The sequence below is a fragment of the Diceros bicornis genome, chromosome X, assembly GCF_020826845.1.
Source record: "Diceros bicornis minor isolate mBicDic1 chromosome X, mDicBic1.mat.cur, whole genome shotgun sequence".
NCBI lineage: Eukaryota > Metazoa > Chordata > Mammalia > Perissodactyla > Rhinocerotidae > Diceros > Diceros bicornis.
In genome coordinates this window covers 73669636-73681212 of record NC_080781.1, presented here as the reverse complement: position 1 = coordinate 73681212, position 11577 = coordinate 73669636, and positions in this window count along the sequence as shown.

The window sequence follows — 11577 nt, the reverse complement described above, 5'->3', positions numbered from 1 at the left end:
AGCATGAAAAGGGTAAAGGGGCACATATATATCATGACAGATGGAAACTAGACTTTTGGTCGTGAATATGATACAATCTATACAGAAGATGAAATATAATAATGTACAACTGAAAGTTACACAATGTGACACAATTTGACCTCAATAAAATAATTTTTTAAAAAATCAAGAAACCATAAAGCCCAGAAAGAAGTGGCAAACATTTTTCAGGTGTGGAGAGAAAAGTTAGAATTCAATATTCAGTAAAAATATTCTTCAGGAATGAAGGTGAATAAGTATGTTCTAAGATGAAGTAAAACTAAGAGAATTTGTTTTCTAAAAGAACAAAGTTCTTCAGTGCGAAGGGAAATGAAGTCAGAATGAAATTTGAACATTAGGAATGAAAGAAAAGCAATAAAAATAACTTGAGTTGTTTGATGGTTGAAAGCAGCCATTATAACATTGTCTGATATGTTTTCAATGTACATTGATATAATACATTAGATAACTGCCAGATAAAGAGGAGAGGGTAAGTTTTATATATTCCACTTGAAGAAGTAAAATGTGATTCTAAGTCAACTACAAAAATTTAAGTATGTACATTATAATTCTAGGACAAACCACTTAAAAACTATACTAGGAGACATAGTAAACAGCAATCAATATCTTTGAATAGTAAAAAATTGACATAACAAAATAAGGCACATAGGAGAAAAAAGAGGAACAATAAACAAAGGTAGCAAACATGAAGCAAATAATAAAATGGTAGACATACATCTACATGTATGGAGTCTGCAAGAAACTCACTTCAAATATAATGAAACAAGTAGGTTGAAATTAAAAGGATGGAAAAGATTTATTATGCTCTATGACAAAGTAGACTAAAGAACAAATCAAATTTCCAAAAATAAGAATCAATCCGCTGGGAAAACATAATTATCATAAATATGTATGCATCAAACATAGAGCCTCAACCTACTTGAAGCAAAAACTTAGGAGTCTGAGATGAGAAATAGACGAATCCAAATTTATACTTAGAGTCTGCAATACTCCTCTCTTGGTAATCAATATAATCAGTAGACAGAAAATTAGCAAGGATATAGATGACCTAAATAATACTATCAACCAACAGGATGTAACTGACATTTTCAGCACACTCTGCTAAACAAAAAAAGAATACATATTCCTTTAAAGTGTGCATGGAACACTCAGCAAGGTTGTCCATATCCTGGGTCATCAAACCAACCTATATTTAGGATCTTTGAAAATATGCAAAAAATGTTCTCTGACAATAATGGAGATAAATGAGAAATCAATAAGAAAAACACAACTGGGGCATCTCCAAACAACTGGAAATTAAATGAAACACTTTCAAACAGTCCATAAGTCAAAAAAGAAGTCACAAGGGATATTAGAAAATGATTTGAAAGTGGCAAAATTAATCCAAAGCAAGTTTAACGAATGAAATGATAACAATAAGAACATAAATCAATACAGTTGAAAACTGATAGAGAAAATCTGTTTGAAGATCAAAGATCTACTAAAGAAAATCAATGAATACAAAAACTGGGTCTTTGAAAATATCAGTAAAATGATGAATTTATAGCAAGTCTAACAAACAAGAAGAGAGAACACAAATTATCGATATCAGAAATAAAAGAAGACATATAACAACAGATTGCAAAGACATTTAATGGATAATCAAGGAATATATGAATAATTCTACATACATATATTTGATAACTTAGATGAAGTGGATGATTTCCTTAACAATGACAAACTGCAAGAGCTCACCAAAGATGAAAGAGATAGCCTAAATATTCATGTAACCATTAAATAAATAGAATTTGTAATTAAATTCTTTTGTACAAGAAAATTCCAAGACCAGGTGGTCTCATTAATAAATTCTATCAAAATATTTAAAGGGTAAATAACAATTCTACAATACTTTTTTTCTAGAAAATAGAAGAGGTGGGAATACTTCCCAACTCATTTTATGAGGCTGGAATTACCATGACATTAAGATCAGAAAAAGATGTTACCAAAAAAAAAAAAAAAAAATTACAGAGCAATATCCCTCATGAACTTAGACATAAAAACCTCAACATAATATGAGCAAATAGAATCCAACAATATATAAGAAAAAATAATACAATACAGCCAAATAAGGTTTTTCTGGGAACATAAGGCTGGCTTAATACTTAAAAATTAATAAAATGGATTAACCATATTAACAGACTAAAGAGCAAGAACCACATAATTATATCAATTGATGCAGGAAAATCATTTGATAATATTCAATATCCATTCCTGATAAAACTCTCATAGCCCAGATCCAAAAATGGATGTCCTAATGTTGATAGACATCTGCAAAAATCCTACAGATAACATCGTATTTAGTGGTGAAAGACTGAATGCTTTCCTCTTAATATTGGAAATATGACAAGGATGTCTACTCTCATCACTCCCATTCAACATCATACTGAAAGTCTTAGAAGGTGCAATAACGCACAAAAAAGAAATAAGGAATAGAGAATGGGAAAGAAGAATTAAAAGTATCCTTCCTCATGGATGATATGATTGTACATGTAGAAAATTCCAAGAAATCTCCAAAAATCCTCCTAGAACTAATAAAAGATTTTACCAAGATCACAGGACACAAGGTCAAAGGACAAAAATAAATCATCTTTATATTTTATATATGGCAATGATCAATTGGAAACCTAAATTAAAACAATACCATTTACAATGGCTCAAAAATTTTTTTAACCCTGAGGTATAAATCTCACAACACATGTATAAGACCTATATAATGAGAACTACAAAACTATAATGGAAGAAATAAAAGAAAATCTAATTAATAGAGACATATAAGGTGTTAATGAATTGGAAGACTCAAGATAGTACAGATATAAATTCTCCCAAATAGATTTATAGGTTTAAGACATTTCCTATCAAAACTCTGGAATTTTTGTAGATATGGACAAGTTGATTCTAAAATTTATATGTTAAGACAAATGAACTAGAATAAGAAAAACAATGCTTAAAAAACAAAATAATGTTTGAAGTATCACACTACTGATTTTAAGCTACAGTAATCAATTAACATAGTGTCACGGAGTGACGTCAGCATCATGGCGGAGTGAGCTTTCCCGTGAATTCTTCCCCCACAAGATACAACAAAAGTAACAGCCACAGACCAACAACGGAATCCCAGACAGTGAAAAGCTAGAGCGGAGGGATCCACACTGCCGCACATCTGAGAGCGGAACGTGCTGGGCCCCTGGAGGAAGTGGGGAGAGGTAAGGAGAACTCCGCTCCCTCCCCATCAGATCAGCGATCCGGTCCGCGCGGCTCCCAGAGAGGGGGGAGGGGCGGCCCTCGGTGGGAAACTGTAGCTCTTCGGGCTCTCTCAGCCAGTGGGAAACTCCCGCACAGAGGGCTCAGAGGGCTCAGAGGAGCCACAGGGCTACCATCAACATCTGAGCAACCCAGAGAGCGGATAAAGAGGGGCAAACGAGAAGCCTCCCACGTCAGGGACTCAGAGGGCAAAAGAGAGAGCTCCCCCCTCCCCGCAACCCGGAGTCTGCAGCTCGACCAGATCTAGCGGTCCGAGGCAGACCTGAATAAACTGGACTGGACCCCTGGATCGCAGTGGGGAAAAAAACCAAACCAAAACAAAACAAAACTGCGGATCGCAGCAGAAAAACTGGGGCAGAGCGCAGGGGGCTTAGACTACACAGCCCTTTACCACCACACAGTGGCGGCAGGTGGAAATTGCAACCAGAGACTTCCAGGATGAGGAAAATCAAAACCAACACAGGAACCACAATGCAAAAATATATGAAATCACCAGACCAGAAACAAAATGACAAGCACCCAGAAATCAACCCCGAAGACACAGAAATCCATAAACTAAATGACAGAGATTTCAAAATAGCTATCATAAAAACACTCAACGAAATACGAGACAACACAGACAAACAATTAAATGAGATTAGGAGTTTCTTCACAAAAGAGATTGAAATCATAAAGAAAAACCTATCAGTGCTGATGGAGATGAAGAACACAATGGAGGAGATAAAGGAGAATCTGGAATCTTTAAAGAACAGAGCTGACAATATGGAGGAAAGAATTAGTACTTTAGAGGATAAGAATACAGATATACTCCAGATGGAAGAAGAGAGAGAACTAAGACTAAAAAGAAATGAAGAAAGACTCCGAGAAATATCGGACTCTATTAGAAAATGTAACATAAGAATTATAGGTATTCCTGAGGGAGAAGGGAGGGAAAGAGGAACAGAGAGCCTATTCAAGGAAATAATAGCTGAAAATTTCCCAAATCTGGGGAAGGAGCAGGAAATACCAGTAAGCGAAGCCAACAGGATGCCTATATATATTAACAGACAAAGGCCTTCACCACGACACCTAGTGGTAAGGCTAGCCAGGGTCAACGACAAAGAAACAATATTAAGGGCAGCTAGACAAAAACAAAAAATAACATAGTGTCACATCAGTGAATGGAGAGAAACATAGATCAATGAAACAGAATATAAAATCCAGAATAAAACAAAACAAATATGAACAACTAATTTTTGACAAGAGTACAAAAGCAATACAATGGAGAAAAGATAGTCTTGTCAAAAAAAGGTATTGGGGCAATTGAACATTCATAGACAAAAAAAATTGTAACTTGACCTAAAATTCATACATTGTGAAAATACTAACTCAAAAGTGAATCATATACCTAAATCTAAAACTATAAATATTTTTGAGGAAAACATTAGAAGAAAGTCATCTAGACCTGGTGTTAGGTAAAGAAATCCTAGACATGACACCCAAAGCATGATCTACAAAATCAAAAAAGGGTAAATTGGATGTTACCAGCATTTAAAACTATTTATTTGCAAAAGGCCTTATCAAAAGAATAAAAAGATAAGGCCTGTCTGGGAGAAAATAACTGAAAATAACATATCTGATAAAGGACTCATATCCAGAATATATAAAGAAATCTTAAAACTCAACAATTAGAAACCAAAAAAATTTTTTTAAATAAGAGGACTTGAACCAAAGAAGATGAACACATAAGAAGATGTTTAATATCTTAATCCATTAGATAAATGGAAACTAAAACCCAAGGAAACACCACATTTATTAGAATGTTCAATTAAAATATACTAACAGCAACTGCCAAAAAATTTACAATGAAACTGGAACTCTCATACATTGCTATTAAAAATGAAAATATTAGGGGCCGTGGGCCGCCTCGTGTTTTAGTGGTTAAGTGCACGTGTTCCGCTACTGGCGGCCCGGGTTCGGATCCCGGGCTCGCACCGATGCACCGCTTCTCCGGCCATGCTGAGGTCGCCTCCTACATACAGCAACTAGAATGATGTACAACTATGACATATAACTATCTACTGGGGCTTTGGAGAAAAAAAAGGAGGATTGGCAATAGATGTTAGCTCAAAGCCAGTCTTCCTCAGTAAAAAGAGGAGGATTAGCATGGATGTTAGCTCAGGGCTGATCTTCCTCACACACAAAAAAAAATAGTAGAGGCCAGCTCGGTGGTGCAAGCGGTTAAGTGTGCATGCTCACTGCAGCGGCCTGGGGTTTGCCGGTTTGGATCCCAGGCATGCACCGACGCCCCACTTGTCAGGCCATGCTGTGGCAGGCATCCCATATAAAGTGGAGGAAGATGGGCATGGATGTTAGCCTAGGGCCAGTCTTCCTCAGCAAAAAGAGGAAGATTGGCAGATGTTAGCTCAGGGCTGATCTTCCTCATGCACACAAAAATAAATAAAAAATAAAAAAATAAAAATGAAAATGGTAAAGCCACTCTGAAAATCAGTTTAGCAGTTTCTTTTTAAAAAAAAAAATTGAGATAAAAATCACATGACATAAAGTTCACCATTTTAACCATTGTATAGTATAAAATTACGTCTATTTTAGTATATTCATAAGGTTGTGCATATGCCACTATCTAATTCCAGAATATTTTCATCACCCAAAAAGAAACTCCATAGCCATTAAGCAGTTACTTTCCGTTTCCCTGTACCTCCAGCTCCTGGTAACAAATTATCTATTGCCCATATCTATTGATTTGCCTATTTTGGACATCTCATAGAAAAGGAAACATAAAATATGTGACCTTTTTTGTCTAGCTTTTTGTTTTTTACTAAGGATAATTATCTAGGTTTGCCCATGTTGTAACATATATCAGTATTTCATTCAGTTTTATGACTAAATAATATTCCAGTATATGAATATACCACTTTCTGTTTATCCATTCATCAGTTGATGGTCCTTTTGGTTGTTTCCACTTTTTGGCTATTATGAATAGAGTTGCTATGAACATTTATGTAAAAGTTTCTGTGTGAACATATATATTTAATTATCTTGGTTCTATACTTAGGAGTGGAATTTCTGGATCATATAACTCCATGTTTAATCTTTTGAGGAACTGTCCAACTGCTTTCCACAGCAGCTGCACTATTTTATATTACTACCAGCAACATGTGAGATTACCAATCACCCCACATCATCACCAACACTTATTATTTTCTGTTTTTTAAAATTATAGCCATCCTAGTGTGTGTCAAGTAGTATCTCATGGTTGTGATATGCATTTTTCTAAAAAATAATAATGTTGAGAATCATTTCATGTGCTTATCACCATTAGAATATCATCTTTGTTGACGTATCTGTTCAAATCCTTTGCCTATTTAAAAAAATGCATTGTTTGCCTCTTTGTTATTGAATTATGTGTCCTTTACTTATTCTAGATATAAGATCCTTATAAGATATATGATTTGTAAGTATTTACTCCCATTCTGTGGGCTGTTTTCATTTTTTGATAGTATCCTTTGATGTACATAAGTTTTCAATTTTGAAAAGGTCTAATTTATCTATTGTTTCTTTTGTTGCTTGTGCTTTTAGTGTCATATCTAAACGCCCATTGCTAAATCTACGGTCATGAAGATTTATCTCATGCTTTTTAAAAAAAGAATTTTGTAGTTCTAGCTCTTACAATTAGGTCTTTGATAATTTCTTTTAACAGACTTTATTTTAGAGCAGTTTTATGTGTACATCAAAATTGAGTGAAATATACAGAGTCCTCATGTACACTTTACCTCCACATATGCACAGCCTCTCCCACTATCAACATCTCACATTAGGGTGGTACATTTGTCACAATCGATGAACATATATTTATACATTATCATCACTCAAAAATCCATAGTTTACATTAGGGTTCACTCTTGGTGTTGTATATTCTTTGGGTTTTGATGAATGTATAAATGATATGTATCCACCATTATAGTATTATTCAGAATAATTTCACTCCTCAAAAAATCCTCTGTGCTCTGCCTATTTACCCTCTCTCCACTCTAAACTCTAGAAATCATTGATCATTTTACTGTCGCCATAGTTTTGCCTTTAACAGAATGTCATATTGTTAGAATCATACAGTACGTAGACTTTACAGATTAGCGTCTTTCACTTTGTAATTTGCATTTAATGTTCCTCCATGTCTTTTTATTGCTCCATACCTCATTTTTTTATTAAGGTAAAATTGGTATATAACATTATATGTTTTGATTGTACAACATTATAATTTTGCAACTGTACACATTACAAAGTGATAACCACCTAAAGTCTTGTTACCATCGATCACCATACAATTGACTCCCTTCACCCATTTCACCAATTCCCCAACCCCCTTCCGTTTTGGTAACCACCAATCTTTGCTCTGAATCTATGAGTTTATTTTTGTTTTTGTTTTGTTTGTTCATTTATTTTTATTTTATTACACATATGAGTGAAATCATATGGTATTTGTCTTTCTCCATCTGACTTATTTCACGTAGCAGAATACCCTCAACGTCCATCCATATTGTCACAAATGGCAAGATTTCATTCTTTTTTATGGCTGAGTAGCATTCCACTGTAATATATAAACAACATATTTAACCACGCAATCATTGATGGACATATAGGTGGTTTCTATTATCTTGGCTATTGTTAATTAATGCTGCAATGTACATAGGGGTGCACATATCTTTTTGAATTAGTGTTTTTATATTCTTCAGATAAATACCCAAAAGTGGAATAGCTGGATCATAGGTAGGTCTTTTCTTAGTTTTTTGAGGAATCTCCACACTATTTTCCATAGTGACTGCACCAATTTACATTCCTACCAGCGGTGTATGAGAGTTCCCTTTTCTCCACACCCTGTCAAACACTTGTTATTTCTTGTCTTTTTAATAATAGTCATTCTCATGGGTGTGAGGTGATAGATAGCTCATTGTAGTTTTAATTTGTATTTCTCTAATAATTAGTGATGTTGAACATCTCTTCATTGCCTGCTGGCTATCTGTATATCTTCTTTGGAAAAATGTCTGTTCAGATCCTCTGCCTATTTTTTGATCAGGTTGTTTCTCTTTTTGTTGTTGAGTTGTATGAGTTCTTTATATGTTTTTGAATTAACCCCTTGTCAGATACATAATTTGCAAATATTTTCTCCCAACTGGTGGGTTGTCTTTTCATTTTGTTGATGATGTCCTTTGCTTTTTAGTTTGATGTAGTCCCATTTGTTTATGTTTACTTTTGTTTGCCTTGTCTGAGGAGAAATGATATACAAAAAGATACTAAGACCAATGTTGAAAGCATACTGCCTATGTTTTCTTCTAGGAGTTACATGTTTTCAGGTCTTACATTCAAGTCATTAATCTATTTTGAATTAATTTTTGTGTATGGTGTCAGATAATGGTCTACTTTCATTCTTTTGTATGTGGCTGTCAAGTTTTCCCAATATCATTTATTGAAGAGACTTTCCTTTCTCCATTGTAAGTTCTTGGCTCCTTTGTGGAAAATTAGCTTTCCCTAGATGTGTGGTTTTATTTCTGGGCTCTCCATTCTGTTCCATTAATCTGCATGTCTATTTTTTGCTAGTGGCTGTCCAGTTTTCCCAATATCATTTATTGAAGAGACTTTCCTTTCTCCATTGTAAGTTCTTGGCTCCTTTGTGGAAAATTAGCTTTCCCTAGATGTGTGGTTTTATTTCTGGGCTCTCCATTCTGTTCCATTAATCTGCATGTCTATTTTTTGCTAGTACCATGCTGTTTTAATTACAATAACTTTGTAGTACGTTTTGAATTCAGGGATTGTGATACCTCCAGTTTTGTTCTTTTTTCTCAGGACTCCTTTGGCTATTCAGAGTCTTTCATTGTTTCATATAAATTTTAGGCTTATTTGTCGTATTTCCATGAAAAATGTCATTGGGATTCTGATTAGAATTGCATTGAATCTGTAGTTTGGTTTAGATAACACGGACATTTTAACTATGTTAATTCTTCCAATTCATGAGCATGGAATGTTTTTCCATTTCTTCATGTCTTCTTCAAATTCTTGCAATGTCTTATAGTTTTCATTGTATAGGTCTTTCACCTCCTTGGTTAAATATATTCTTAGGTATTTTATTCTATTAGATGCTCTCATAAATTGGATCGTATTCTTGTTTTTCTTTCTGCTATTTCATTGTTAGTGTATGGAAATGTGAATGATGTATGTTGATTTTGTATGCTGCAACTTTACTGTATTCATTATTTCTAATAGATTTTTAGTGGATTCTTTAGGCTTTTCTATATAGAATCATGTTGTCTGCAATTAGTGACAGTTTTACACTTCCTTTCCAATTTGGATCTCTTTTATTTCTTTTTCTTGCCTAATGGATCTGGCTAGGACTGCCAGTATTATGTTGAATAAGAGTGGGAGACTGGGCATCCATGTCTTGTTCCTGTTCTTAGAGGAGTAGCTTTCAGTTTTTCGTCATTGAGTTTGATGTTGTCTCTCGGTTTGTCATATATGGCCTTTATTATGTTGAGGTACTTTCATTCTATACCCATTTTATTGAGAGTTTTATCATAAATAGGTGTTGGATCTTGTTGAACGCTTTCTCTGCATCTACTGAGATGATCATGTGATTTTTATTCTTCATTTTGTTAATGTTGTATATTACCTTGATTGATTTGTGGATGCTGAACCAACCCTGCGTCTCTGGAATAAATGCCACTTGATTATGGTGTATGATCCTTTTAATGTATTGTTGTATTCTATTTGCTTATATTTTGTTGTGAATTTTTATATCTATTTTCATCAGAGATATTGGTCTGTAATTTTCCTTTCTTGTGCTGTCTCTTTTGTGTATTTACTATAAGTTTGCTTTGTGATCACAGTGAGGTTCATATACAACCTCCCATGTATGTAACAGTCTGTTTTAAGTTGATAGCAACTTAATTTGAACACATTCCAAAAGTTTGCATTCCCCCCTACATTTCATATTTTTGATGTCACATTTAACATCTTTTAATTTCATGCATCCCTTAAATTATTCTAGTTTTAGTTAATTTTACTTTTTGTCTTTAACCTTCATACTTGCTTTGTAAGTGATTGACCCCCACACTTTACTATATATTTATCTTTTCCAGTGAGATTGTTTTACTTTTGTATGTTTTCTTGTTAATTATTATCATTTCTTTTCAGTTTAGAGAAGTCCTTTTAACATTTCTTAGGAGGCTTTTTTTTTTATTGTTGACGAGCTCCTTTAGCTTTTGCTTATCTGGCAAACTCTTATTCTCTCCTTCAATTCTGAATGTTAATATTGCTGGGTAAAGAATTCCTGGTTGGAAGTTTTTTCCTTTCAGCACTTTGAATATGTTGCACCACTCTCTTCTGGCTTACAAGGTTCTGCTGAAAAACCTGCTGATAGCCTTATGATGGTTCCCTTGTATGTAATAAGTTGTTTTTCTCTTGCTGCCTTTAAGATTCTCTCTTCATCTTTAAATTTTGCCATTTTAATCATAACGTGTCTTGGTGTGGATCTTTTTGGTTTCACCTTATTTGGAACTCTTTGGGCTTTCTGGACCTTATTTCTGCTTCCATCCTCAGATTAGGGAATTTTTCAGGCATTATTTTTTTCAAATAAGTTTTCTGGCTCTTTTTCTCTCTTCTCTTTCTGGGACCTCTGTAACGTGAATGTTATTCCACTTGATGTTGTGCCAAAGGTCTCCTAAGTAATCTTCTTTTTTTTTCTTTCTTTATTCTTTTTGCTGCTCTGTCTAGGTAAGTTCTATTGCTTTGTCTTCCAGTTTGCTAATATGATCTTCAGCTTCATCCATTCTGCTGTTGAACCCCTCTAGCGTATTTTCCACTTCAGTTATTGTATTCTTAAGCTCTGTAACTTTTGTCTAGAACTTTCCTATATTGTCTATCTCTTTGTTGAAGATCTCAGTGTGTTCATCTTTTCTTCTCCCACGTTCAGTGAACATCTTTATAACCATCACTTTGAACTCTTTATCAGTTAGCATGCTTATCTCCATTTCATTAATGTCTTTTTCTGATGTTTTGTCTTGTTCTTTTGTTTGGAATATATTTTTCTATCTCCTCAATTTTGTTTGTTTTTATGCTTAGGCAAAACAACTACCACTCGCAGTTTTGAAGTAGCCTTGTTTAGGAGACTTGGGGCCCAGAAGCACAATCCTCCCTGACCACCAGAGCTAGGTGCTCAAGGGGTGTCCCCTGTGTGTGTTGCATGTA